This window comes from Dermochelys coriacea, chromosome 4, assembly GCF_009764565.3.
Source record: "Dermochelys coriacea isolate rDerCor1 chromosome 4, rDerCor1.pri.v4, whole genome shotgun sequence".
Taxonomy (NCBI): domain Eukaryota; kingdom Metazoa; phylum Chordata; order Testudines; family Dermochelyidae; genus Dermochelys; species Dermochelys coriacea.
In genome coordinates, this window is record NC_050071.1 from 53244565 (window position 1) to 53258474 (window position 13910).

General features: G+C 44.1%; 1 protein-coding gene across 5 annotated transcripts in view; it reads right to left on the reverse strand.

The window, feature by feature from the left end:
- MAML3 (mastermind like transcriptional coactivator 3) overlaps positions 1-13910 on the reverse strand; it is a 356720-nt gene that overhangs the window by 326628 nt on the left and 16182 nt on the right. For 2 of the 5 annotated variants that reach the window (XM_043512776.1, XM_043512775.1), the window contains one exon: positions 9687-9753. The exons of the other annotated variants lie outside the window; for them this stretch is intronic. The gene's annotated coding sequence lies outside the window, so the exon portion shown is untranslated. The remainder of the gene's footprint in view (positions 1-9686; positions 9754-13910) is intronic. 5 annotated transcript variants of the gene reach the window in all.

The window sequence follows — 13910 nt, forward strand, 5'->3', positions numbered from 1 at the left end:
ATAACTTTACATACATGAGAAGACCCACTGAATCTCAGGTACATTTGGAATGCACAGAGTTGGGCTCTTATAACCTACATAACCTCCTGAACCAATGGGATTTACTCACAGTACACAAAATTTATAATCTATGCAAGAGAAGGGCCATAAATCAGATTGCCTGGGAGTTAATGTGCATATCAGAATCAAGGGATGGTTTTCTTTTTAACTAAAGTCTCAAAATTGTAGAAAAAGCCTTTCCAACAAATTCTGCAATCGTTTCTGACAAGTAACTTATAACTGCAATTTTTTTGTAGGAGAGGAAGGGCAATTTTTTTTCTTAGTTACACTACAGTTAATCTAGAATAACTTCACCAAAGTTAATGGAGTTACTCTGGTCGGATTTATAACAGTGAAACTCACAGCAGAATATGCCCAAAGGTTCTGGATAGGTGCATAGACTTTCAGTGACTCATGAATGGAAGTCTGATTTGGGTCTTATGCCGCCTGCATTCCAGATGCAGCTAAATACATCCTGCAGATGTTTCTTACAAGCCATGATGCACTGCTGTCTATTCCCACTGTATGCTCCTCCATTAGATATTTTATTTCATTTCCTATTAAAGAACTAATAAGGGCTAATTTTTTTAGGCTTCAACTCATATACAAGACTTGTGCCAAGTCAGGCTATTGTAAAGAAACAGTTTAGATGCATCTGTCTGTGTTCTGATATGAAATTAACAGAGAAAAGGAGACCTAGCCACATCAATGCTGCTACATTAATCTGCTGCATTTCATCACTTTCCCATCTTTTTCCCACAGTCCAATTTTAGAAGAAGTATTTTTAGTCCACTAGTATTTGATCTTTTTCCATGTTCAGAAATGAAAGGTTGGTCACAGCCCAGCTTTGCTAATTTATTCCCAATTTTGATGTCCAAAGAGAAAAGTAAACGTAGGGTTTTTTTTTAAAATTGTTCTACACCAAATTTCTATCTTTATATATGAAAGTCTGAGAGAAATGCTCTCTTATATATGTCTGATAATCAACTGTCATCGTGTTCTAACAGCTTCCAGCCAAGCACTCTCCAATATGGTCAGAATATTCTTTTTCTTAAAAAAGGTATTATCGTTTATAAACTGTCCTAATATTATTCCTGAGACATACTTAAATGGGAGAAGTCTGCTCCTGATTCAATGTAAACCTTTTGCCTACAAAAAGAAATAGGTGTTGACTATATTTGTTAGTAGATCTCTGTGGACTATTGAGCTGTCAGCACCACAGACTTTATTTTCGTAAGTTTAATGTAGACTTACATAGTACTTTTGCTAATAATGCTATCTGGTGCTTTACATTACACAACCTCAGAACACAGCGTTATTTTTAGTCAGTCACATGGCTCCTGATGAACACAAATTCAGTTTTTAGGTTTCTTGCCTTTGTTTCTGTGGGTTCTACATCAGTGAAAGAGTGTTGTTATTATTCATTGAGCTCCAGATAGCACCCACAATGTGCCAGTCACTTTCCAAACATAGAAGACACACACCCTGCACCAAAAATAGTCAGAAAAGGTTTAAAACCTGAACAGTACTTTCCTTTGCTTTCCAGTTGAGCAGAAATTGGATAGTCACAGAAGTAAAACAAAATAATCTGCCACGCACCCTCTCTCTCATCTTTCAAATCCTTTCACAAATCCACTTCCTTATGCAGTCCTTCTGACATTTTTATTATCAACAATTCTCACACCTCCCCTACTCCTGCTGAATCCAATAGGGAGCAGCTTGAGACCCCTGAGCTATAGCACAAAGCTTTGCCTTTGTCATGTCTTAAAGAGCGTAAACTTGTTGTTGCTGGACACCAGTTTTGATCTATACTTGTAAATTTACTAGGCTGACTGACATAATACTAAAATAGTAATAATCTTACATTACAGGGATGCTAAAGGACCCATCCCTATAAAGTATGCTAACAAAAACCGGAAAGCAGATATAATTTTGGGATTTGAATTCCTCTCTCTGGGGGTATTTTGACATCTTCCAATTAATTACTCTCCATTAAGACAATTAAATTTAGTAATCTTGTAGTGTAGACACCAAAATTAAGATTCTGGAGAGATCACTGTCATCATAAGGTTCTTAAATCCATAGTCCCATTGCCTCTAAATTACATGCTGTTGAAAGAAATTTGGGACATTATTCCTGTACAAAAACACAAAACTATTCTTTCACTTACAATGCCTGCAGCTTTGCTACTAAGCTGAAAAAGTGAGAGCTTTTCTGAGACTCTTCTATGGAATCATCTTTGTGTTCATAACATCAGAATGAAATAATGGACCAATGGTTCACAATGGATGTTAACAGTCCCATCAGCAGAGCTGCCCAGCTAAGATAGGCTAGTCCCTACCTGTTCTGACACTGCGCTGCGCCCCGGAAATGGCCAGCAGCAGGCCCGGCTCCTAGGTGGGGGGGCCATGGGGCTCTGCGCACTGCCCCCACCCCAAGCACCAGCTCCGCATGCCCATTGGCTGGTTCCCAGCCAAGAGCCACAGGGAGCTGCTTGCGCGCCTCTGCCTAGGAGCCGGACCTGGGGCTAGCTGCTTCCAGGGAGCAGCGTGGTCCGCGGCGCCTGGTCAGGCAGGAAGCCTGTCTTAGCACCCCCGCTGCACCGCTGACCAAGAGCCGCCTGTGCTCCAATCCCCTGCCCCAGCCCTGAGCCCCCCAACCCGAAGCCCCTTCCTGCCCTTAAACTCCTCACCCTGGCCCCACCCCAGAGCCTGCACCCGCAGCCCAGAGCCCTGACCCCCTCCCACACCCAACCCCCTGCCCCAGCCCTGAGCCCCCCCGCACCCCAAACTCCTCATTCCTGGCCCCACCCCGCAGCCCCGCACCCCAGCCCTCTGCCCCAGCCCTGAGCCCCTCATCCCCAGCTCTGTTGGGTCACAGGCATCAACACTGGAGCACAAGGACATGCTAGGCAGAGCATTAGGCAGCACAGGAGGTACACAAGTGTTATACACTTTCTTACTGTTTGCTCAGCAGGAGCAAAGCAGTTCAATGAACAGCTGGACTTTAGCCCAAGGAAAAAAAATGCAGGTATCTGGGCCATATTTTTATTGTGCAAGTTACATTTTAATTGTTTGAAAAATAAAACAGACAAAAGTTTCCAAAGTTATTTCCAAACCATTTAAAATGTATGCCTCAAAAACTATCTTAAAATAATATGTAGAGATGTTGTACAACACCCCAAAGCAAAGCAATGCAGATGAAAGTTATATAAAGATAAAACAGGATGCCATCTTCGGCCTCAATCCTGCATGTCACATACAGGGCTATTCAATGCTCAGCCTTTGTAGCTGCTGGCTTGCACTCTACTGCCAGTGGACAAGGAGGTCGTGTGATATGGAAATGGCTACTACACATGCTGCACTGTGTGGCACAGGGGCTGCTTATCCCCAGTGCCGGCTATTGCACGAGCAACAGTGAACTAGACATAAAGGAGGAGAGTCCACAGCAAAGAGGAACTGATCTGCATGTCGGATTTCAAAATTGGCTACACAACTTGGTTACACAACTTCACATTTTGCCAATAGCTTCACTGGGGTTCTACAGGTTGGCAGGACAGCAGAATGTCCTGCTTTCAGTTAATTGATGGTTTACTTTTTAGAGGGATTTGTACTTGTTCTCTTTACATTTGTCAGACTGTAATTCTAGCACCAGCTAAAGATTAACTAAATGTAAAAGCCAAAAACAACAAACACAACCTAGCAAAAAGTCCTCTGCATAAACTCAGCCCCCGTTCATGAGCTAGCTATTGGCATGACAAGCAATGCACGTTAGGAGAGTGTCCATCAACTCCTGCCTACTGGGCCGTCTCACAGCCCCGACATCTGGCTATTTTTATGTCCAGGATGGTGTGTGAGCTCAGAGTTTATTACCAGGTTTTCTCTGCACACAGTAGTAATCCCACAGATTTTCTGAAGTGCAGGAATGGGACCCAACAATGCTATCCATGTCGTACCTAGGAACTGAGGTTTAATTCCAGATTGAAATATTTCGATTTTTCTCTGGGTTTATATCACAACCATAATATTCTCAGAATACATTTTAAGAAATCATTTTGAATTGCTTGGGGTAATTTCTGAAAGCTCTTATGCTGCTCTACTTGTCTATGTGACTTCATCTGAACTGTCTGTGCCTTGGTAAAAACAGGAGAAGCTGCTGCATTACAGCTCATGCCTTTGAGTGATTTAATACTCTTATCTGTCCTCTGAAAGAATAAAAAACTTGAAATTATATAACTGAACAGTACATGACCACTTCACCCCAGGACACAGTAAAGCTGATTGTCCGGTTTCCTTGTTACTGACTGGGGTCTGATTCCATGTGCCAACTTTCTTTAAAATTAATTTTAGTGCTCATCAGAGGTGCTGGTTTGACAGTCCTGGCGAATGAGTATCACCTTTAGGCACGAATGGTACAAAACAGCAAGCAATGACAGCACAAGCTTCTCCAGATCATTCCATGTCTAGATTGAGGGGGCAATTCAGTCTCTATTCTCCGTCAGCATTTGGCCTCTCTGATGAGACTGTCACACAGGGCTGCTGCTTCTGTTTAACTACTGTGATGCTGGGATCTTTTTATAATATAGAAACAGGGCCAGTGCAACCATTAGGCGAACTAGGTGGTTGCCTAGGGCGCAAAGTGGTTGGGGGTGGCAGTGGAGCAGAGGTGGGGGGGGGCAGGGAGGGCCGCCTGCAGCAAGTAACGGGGGGTGGCACACAGGGGAACTGCTCCCTGCCCCAGCTTACCTCTGCTCCGCCTCCTCCCCTGAGCACCGCCCCGCTGTGCTTCTCTCCCTCCCAGGCTTGCGTGCCAAACAGCTGATTGGTGCCGCAAGCCTGGGAGGCAGGAGAAGCGGCGATGTGCTCGAGGAGGAGGCAGAGCAGAGGTGAGCTGGGGCGGAGAGTTGCTGCACGCGGCTCCCTGGGCCGAGGGGAGGGGGCAGCGGGGGCAGCGCAAGGTGGAAGTTTCGCCTAGGGCATGAAACCTCCTTGCACCAGCCCTGTATAGAAACCTATCTACTAGGAACTGGACTGAGACTACTGAATCATTAACATGCAATAAAAACAATGAGGAGTCCTTGTGGCACCTTAGAGACTAAAGGCTACTACACACAGTCATTACATGCGCCAGATTTGACCCAGAGGTGGAAGGCTCCTATTCCATTACCAATCATCTGCCCTTTCAGCCCTAACTACAGAAAGGCTTTTTCAGGGTCTTATGTGAGTAATGTATACAGACACACAGAAGGGTAGTAACTTCATTCTCCTGTTTTGCTCTGGCTCCTAAATTGATATGCGAGAGTTTACTGCTTTAGTTCTAAATTAACTTAAACCAAATTGTAAGTTCAGAAACATATATAGTGTTCAACACACATCCTCCCTAGAGGTAAAGGGTAATTTCCTAAGTGCTAATTTGGTTTCTCAGCCAAGCAAGTGGGCCTATCTATCTCCTTTTACCAGCAGGTAGAGATTGGACCAAAAAATACAAATAAAAATAAAAAAAGGTTTGATAATATCAATCCATTACACAGGGGCTTGTTTACTACAACAGTTCAGTTGAACACTTCCTATCAAGTGTTCCATCCAGACTTGTCGCTTCATATCTAAGAAATGCTGGACTTGTGCTGATGGAAACCTCTGGAAATCATACTAAAGTTAGCCAGGAGAGGATCCCCTTCTGTGTTCTGGCTCAGGTTTCTCATCTTTTACATAAAGGTTAAAATCACCTTTTAGAAGAGTGTCTTATGTCTTCTATTGACTAGTCAGGCCTTAGTTCCTCTTCAGATAGGATCCCTCTTCCCTGGGGATGGGGGAAAAAGACCCACTTCCATGGGGAAAAGGGCTTGGGCAGAAGAAGCCTGCTAGGGTGAGGGCTTGTCTATACTGGAACATTAAAACACTGCCAAATGTGGCTGTGTAGTCACGGCAGAGTGCTGAGAGAGAGCTGTCCCAGTGCTCTAAAAAACCCACTTCCACACAGGGTGTAGCTCCCAGCGATGGTGCACCATCTACACTGGCGCTTTACAGCGCTGAAACTTGCTGCGCTCAGAGGGGTGTTTTTTCACACCCCTGAGTGATACAGTTGCAGCACTGTAAAGTGCCAGTGTAGACAAGCCTCAGTGTCTTCATATGATGGGCTGCACTCCAGCCAGACTTCCACAGTCCTGGGCTTTTCTGACTTTTCAAGGGCTGTGCAGCATAACAACAAAATAAAATGGCTGCCATAGAGAAAGCTTAGGGCTATCACTACTTGGTGGGTCCAGATATTTTTCTCCCCTACCATGGAACCAATTTCTTTAGACTACCACTAGGATCTCCAGAGATGCAGGAGCACCTTCTAATAGTGTTGCCAATTTTGGTTGAATATATTCCTGGAGGTTTCATCACATTACAATCTTTAATTAAAGATTAATCTTTAATTTCTGGAGACTCCAAGGCAATCCTGGAGGGCTGGCAACCCTACCTTCTAATCTCTGTTATGTGGAACTGGTACTCAACACTGCACCTACCTACAGAAAAACAGCTTCATCTTACAGCTTACTATCATGGGAAAGAGATCAAACTCCCCCCTCTCCAGCACACCCATTGCACCATTTCTGCTCAAGAAAGAGGGATAAACTGCAATACAGGATTCACAGGAAGGTCACTATATCTCCCAACCACTGCAGAATCAGGAAGGAGAAACCACTAAAGCCAAAATGAATACAAACATAAACAACTTAAATTAATTTTAAAATGCAGCCTAATTCTCTGAGTCTTAACCTGTAACAACTGCTCAAAGCAGCAGCCAGCAGAGAGGTCTATCCATATCATTAGAGCAGGGAACCGTTGAGCAGAAGGAGCCAGTAAGACCCTGTTCTAGGGGGAAGAGAGCTTCCCCCCCACACACCTTTTTTTTTTTGTTGTTGTTGCTGCTATTTCCACCTGGAGGAATTCTTGTGCCATCATGACAAACCTTTGGAGAAAAATGATTTTGGAGGAAATAAAGACTATTTTTCCAATCACATAATTTTTTTGAAGCATCAAACTTCCACTTCCTCAAATTTCCATTTTACAAGTGGAAATTAAAACATGGCCCCAGTTGTCAAAACATGCAATTACCATAAAAAGACTGGTTAGTAGCTGCAAGGTTCTCTCTATATGAATTATATTGCCTTATGAGCAATTTGGATATCAGGCTAAAGAACTGTAAAGTGTAGCTGAATATCTCCTGATATATGAAATCTGAATGAAGTAAGTACCTTCTCATTCAACGAATGACAACCTTGGAGCAAAGTGATATGCTTATTATAACGCACCTATGATGCTATCTTTCCCTTAATAAAAATAAACCACCACAAGCTAATTTCTACCCTGAATGAAATCTTATGTCTATTGGTAGCACATGAATTCACCGACAATTCTGAAAGTATGGACAACTGGACTTTGAAGAGTTAGAGATAATGAATCTATGTGCTGCCTAAGTCGGACATAAATGTCTAGAACAGTGGTTCCCAAACTTGTTCTGTCGCTTGTGCAGGGAAAGCCCCTGGCGGGCCGGCTGGTTTGTTTACCTGCCGCGTCCGTAGGTTCGGCCAATCGCAGTTCCCAGTGACCACGGTTCGCTGCTCCAGGACAATGGGAGCTGCGGGAAGCGGCGTGGGGACTGGCTGCCACTTCCAACCGCTCCCATTGGCCTGGAGCAGCGAACTGCGGCCACTGGAAGTCGCGATCGGCCGAACCTGCGGACACGGCAGGTAAACAAACCAGCCCGGCCTGCCAGGCGCTTTCCCTGCAGAAGCGGTGGAACAAGTTTGGGAACCACTGGTCTAGATAAATCTCATACACGCATGCAGAGAAGAGATACAACGTTCTTCCTTCAGCTCCAGAAACACAGGCCTCTACCACCTGAACCAGAGGAGATCTCTCTCCAGCTAGCAATAGTAAATGCTTCATCCTCTTCCATTGGGCCAAGCACTAGATGATGAAACGATCTCAAACACACATAACAAAGCAGTACATTGCAATAGTCATTCAAAAATCTAATTTTCCCTAGATTTGCCATAATATCTTGGATTTGACATATGGCTTTTAGACTCAAAGCTCTCTAGAACATGGACGGTGTGTCCCCTACATTCTGTACAGACCCAGACACAGAGTTTACACTCAACAAAAATAAATAAATAAATAAATAGGCATGGGTTAATAATAATCTCCATAGAATATATCTGAAATCTAAGCAATGAACCCACATTTTTGTAGATTTGCTACAAGGATTTTCACAAGTTGTTTCTACAAGTGCTGGATTCTGCCCAGAACAAGTGGCTTTCAGAGAATTTCCTTATTAATTTGTTTTAAATGCTGCCATAAACACTCACTTTTGTTGTCTCCTTAGGGCAGAATTTGACTCCCTGATTCCCTCCAGTTTTTTTTTTCTTTCAAGTAACATTTCCCAAAGATGAACCAGATTAGGCTAAATGACCTCTTTTTTATAAAAGCAACATATTCATAGGGTAACAAAAATACGTGATTGATTTATGTTGGTATTTACAAAATAACAACAAACAGAACAAAAATAATACATGTAACAAACAGCAATCAACAGCAAAGAAACAAAAACAAACTGCACTTAAACGGCATCACAACACACATGGTCTTCAATTATCCACCATTTACAAAAAGGAAAAGGTATCTTTTGTGACACAGACTATCCAAGCAGTTCTCAGACCTTAAACTTTTCTGTAAGGTGCTTTTGAAACACTGGAGATTACAGGAATTATGGGAAACAAAAACATTTCATTCTCCTTTAGAGCTCATGCCATGAGTTGAAGGCCAAACCCAAACTTCTCTGACTGAAGTCAACCATCAACTGAAGTCTGTCCCAGTCACCACCTGTCCCCACTCTAGAACTCTCCTAACTCAAGAGGATAGGGCTTGGGACGAGAGTGGTAATGTATATGATTTAAATTCACTCAAACTGAATACAACTCTTCCTTGGACAGGTAGCTCAACATACTTAAAATAAGCACATAACCATTTCTTTCCTCCTGCCACCGCTTCCATTCAGACTAAATAGTACTGACCATTGTTTTATGTCACGTTACCCAAGGAATCCTTTATTGGAATTACAGTAATAAGCATGTTTAGTTAATCAAGTGATATTACTAGCCCAGTATCCTTTAGTGTACAGTATATCATTACATGATCTCCAGAAAATACTTATAACTGAAATACAGAACATACTGTGAATGGCCAGGAAAGTAGAGGGGAAGAGTTTCTTTGCAGGTGTTAATAGGACACCCTTTAAATTGGTTCTGAGTACCCACTGGAAATCATACAATTGTATTAGAAAACAGTTTGAGAAATGCATATGTAAAGCTAGGGGGTTTCCAAGAATATTAAAAACATATAGTTTACACATCATACAATTGTTTAATTTCATTATCTGAAATACAGTAACTTGCGTATAAAAAGTCCAACAAGCTTCAATAAAGCACTCTTGCAAAAATTTTCAAGCTTGGGTACATAATAGTACGCAATCTAAATCCAGGGCCTGATTTTCTGAAGTGCTGAGCACCCACAATATCCATTAAAGTATAAAGCTTATTCTGCTGATGGAAAGGTATAATTGTTACTATCACTTATTGCCTTATGAAATCTGTAACAAACCTCTTGCACATCTTGGCTTTTGAGCAGTTTACAGCAACAGCAAAGATAAAACTCAGCTCCTCATCCCCTAAAAATAAGAGATATTACTGCCTGAGTTAAAAGGAACAATCTCTTTTAGCTTTCTAAGCAGTATAGCGCTGAAGGTGCACAGCGTTCTCAATCAATCCATTAAGAGAGCAATGATACACATAGGCAGTAGACAGTACAATTACAAGCTACTTCAAACATGGTTCACCTGCTGAATATCATTAATGGTTTGGCAAAAACAGAATACCCATCATCAATTTCCCTCTTCCACCTCCAGTTGGAAATCCAGATCTTGTGTAGATTGTATGCATCAGCTCTGGTTGTTCAGACAGAGAGAAGAAAGTATTGGAATGTTTGTTCTAATAATGATAATGGGTAACGCATCAAAGGGGAGGGAACCCCATAATTTAAGAAATTTTAGAAATGCATAAGTGGGTTTTGGCATAAAGCACTTGAAAACTACATACATGTATTTGTTATAATATATCAGAGGTGATGTAAAGATTTAATCTACTCTATCAAACTGATAAGTGCATAAAAGCAGCACTTGTAACATACAGTAAATCACACACTGTAAATCCAGTGGTGGATTTAGAGTTAGTGGTGCCCCATGCACAGCTTCATGTTCGGGGGCCCTCCCTGGGGACCCAACCAAGAAAAAGAACATTCTCTCTTATCTCCCCCCACCCCCCTGTTTTTAACTTTTTTTCTTCATCCGCCTCCTATATTATAAGTAATAGGAAGCAAACGAAAATAAAGTGAGGTACCTTGATTCTGACAGGGCTTTGGGAGGGAGTTTGGGTGCAGGGTGCGGGCTCTGGGGTGGAGCAGGGGGTCGAGGTGTGGGAGAGCTGCGGGCTATGGGTTGGGGTGTGGAAAGGGGTGAGGGCTCTGGGAGGAAGTTTGGGTGCAGGGTGTGGGCTCTGGGCTGGGGCAGGGGGTTGGTGTGCAGGAGGAGTCAGGGGGCGGCACTTACCATGGGCAGTGCGGCTCCCAAAGCGACCGGCATAGCCCTCTGGCAGCGGCTCTGGATGGGGGGCAGCGTGTGTCTGTGCACCTCTGCCCACAGGTGTTGCCCTTGCAGCTCCCATTGGCCACATGCCCGGCTAATGGGAGCTGCGGAGTTAGCACTCGGGACAGGGGCACCGCGCAGAGACACAAGACCTCCCCCGCCCCCCGGGGCCGCAGGGACATGCTGGCCGCTTCCGGGAGTGGCACGACATGGAGGGAGGCAGCGCAGGCAGAGAGCCGCCTTAGCCCTGCTGCTGGCATATCTCTGCGTGCCCCTTAGGGGGAGGGAGGCAGCGGGTCTCTGTGCACTGCCTGGGATGGGGGCAGCGCACGGTGCTGCCTCCCCCGCACCAGGGGCACGCAGAGATGTGCCAGTAACCGGCCACTGCCAGGAGCAGTGTGGGACCACTGGCCACAAAATGCAGGCAGCCTGCTTGCCTGAGCCCTGCTGCACCACTGGCCAGGACTCGGGCGCAGGTTGTCAGATGAGATTTGTCCTGCATTTTGGGGGCTCCCTGTCATTGGGGGCCCCGGGCAACCGCATTGTTTGTTTCATGATAAATCCGCCTCTGCTGAAATCTACATCATGTAAACTCATGCTCTTAACTGTTACCATAAATATGTGAACATATACTATATACAGACATGGCAAAGTTTTTTCTATATGGAGGAAAATACAAAGTGCATGTGTATGTAGTGTAGGGGAGCGTGGTGTGTATTGTTCACGTTTGTATGCTGAAAATCCAAGGGAGATTGTTGCAGAGGTAAGGCATCTGTGAGTGAATCTGGTAGTGTGACATTTCTGTGCTAAGGCATGAAAATTAAGTTTGCCTTAAATGGTGATTTCCTTAATTTTTAGTGATTATGTTAGTGAGCCTTGCACTCAAGCTACCTTGATTCTGAAGTTTTCTTTGGTGGTGGAGAAGGATATGTGTGTATGTATAAAATTACATTCATAAAACAAATCTTAGAAGGACGCTGAGGTTGCAAAATCCAAGCAATCAAAAGTTAGGAAATACCAGCATTAAGGTTACCCATGCAACCTTAATTCATCCCCCCCTGTGTATATGCACCATTATATAGTCTTTCATTACTTCATCACATACAATTCCAGGCTCTGCAGGGGTGTGTGTTCTAGTAGTTATGGACTGTTCTACCCCTGTGCCCCCTACCTGTCTCTATCCTCCCAGACCCAGTCCTGTTCCCCTCTGCTCCTATTATTCACCCCAAACCTGGCTCCTGTCCACCCTCACTCTGCTTCTATCCATCACCTCCAATCCAACTCCTGTCACCCCTCCCGCACCTTCCATCTCCCTCTGCTTCCTGCCAGCTCCTGCTCCACCTTTTCTCTCTGCTCCTATCCACTCTCCAGCTCCTGTTACTCATCTCCTCATCCACCCAATTCCTCACCTGTCTGCATAGCTGCTTCCTCAGTCTCCTTCACGCTGCCTAGCACCAGTAGGGAGACAAATGAGAGTACAGGCAAGACATTCCCCCACTCTTAGTTCTGGTGCCCAGAGCCACTGCAGCCTCTGGGAGCTGTGAAGAGCAACTGCAGGGAAAGTCCTGCTCAGGCTCTGCACCCGAGGCCTGAAGCACGCTCATTCACTCTGTGGGAATAGTGCATGTGCAGTTCAATCAGCACTTAGCAGCTGAGAGGGGATGGAGCATGCTCAGTGCAGAGAGACTCCTTAGAGTAGCTGCCAAACTCTAACAAGTCACTACTGAGCATGTGCAAACTGAAATTTTTCAGGTTTCAGAGTAGTAGCCTTGTTAGTTTGTTCAAAAGTCTCATAACGTGGCCAAATTTTGATGAATGGTCAGAGGGATGACAAGAGGAATACCCCAGATGCCACCTTTCAAGCCCTTGCTCCAAAGTATGGTTATGCCAGAGCTTCTCATTTTACCATGGGCAAAAACATATATTTTCCCCTGATTTCATTCTCAGAAAACAGCTGAATCATGTTAGTTGAAAGTTTCCCAAAAGATTCAGCCTGAGGCAGCCAGCAAGCATGGAAAAACTCAGCCCAAACCATTAAAATTTGGTAAAGTGATAAGCAACTGAAAACAGGATCTTAAAAAGCATTAAGCAACCTCAACTACAAGCAGTGCTACCAGCTCCATCTATAAGAGGGGTAGCCAACCTGTGGCTCCGGAGCCACATGCGGCTCTTCAGAAGTTAAAATGCGGCTCCTTGTATAGGAACTGACTCCAGGGCTAGAGCTACAGGTGCCAACTTTCCAATGTGCCGGGGGGTGCTCACTGCTCAACCCCTGGCTCTGCCCCTACTCCACCCTCTCCTACCCTTGCTCCTGAGCCTGCTATGCCCTCGCTTCTCCCCCTCCGAGCCTCCTGCATGCCATGAAACAGCTGATCAGGAGGTGCAGGGAGGGATGGGGAGGAGCTGATCGGCAGGGTTGCCGGTGGGCGGGTGGGGGAAGCTAATGAGGGGCTGCTGACATATTACTGTGGCTCTTTGGCAATGTACATTGGTACATTCTGTCTCCTGCTCAGGCTCAGGCTCGGGCTGGCCACCCCGATCTATAATTACACACACACACACACACACACACACACACACACACTACTTATAGTGATGGTATCCAGATGATAAATTACACAATCTTGTGATAAACATCTCACCTGCACTTGGCCCACTAATCCATTTCCATTGGGACTACTATTCACTCTATACCTTTAAGCACCTTCTTGCAGTCCCTCCTTTTAAAAAATAAATCAATAAAACACCAGCAATAAAAGCGTTTTCTGCTTTCCCACCAAACGTGGAATTTCTCCAAAAATTCTCTCCTGGTCTAAGGTGTAAGATGAATAATATTCAGACCTTGTCCAGTAACAGATTTAAGGTCTGAGATCTTGCTATCCATCATTATGAGAAATGGAAGTTTTGTACAACTAGACCAGTGAGAATATGCAACATGATTGTGTATAGAAAAGATGTTTTAGATAATTTTAGAGGTTTCTAAAGTGTATTAGTTATCATTTTTCTCTCTCAGAGCCCTGTATAGTTCAACTCATAACTAAAATATGCCGTCTAACTGTAAAGTCAGGCTATGAAAAACAGTCCCAATTTAAAAAAATATATTAAAAACACCCTTAAAAGATTTAATATAAAAAACAATGTGGAATATACATAAGGCATTATGATAGGCTATGGTACATATGTTT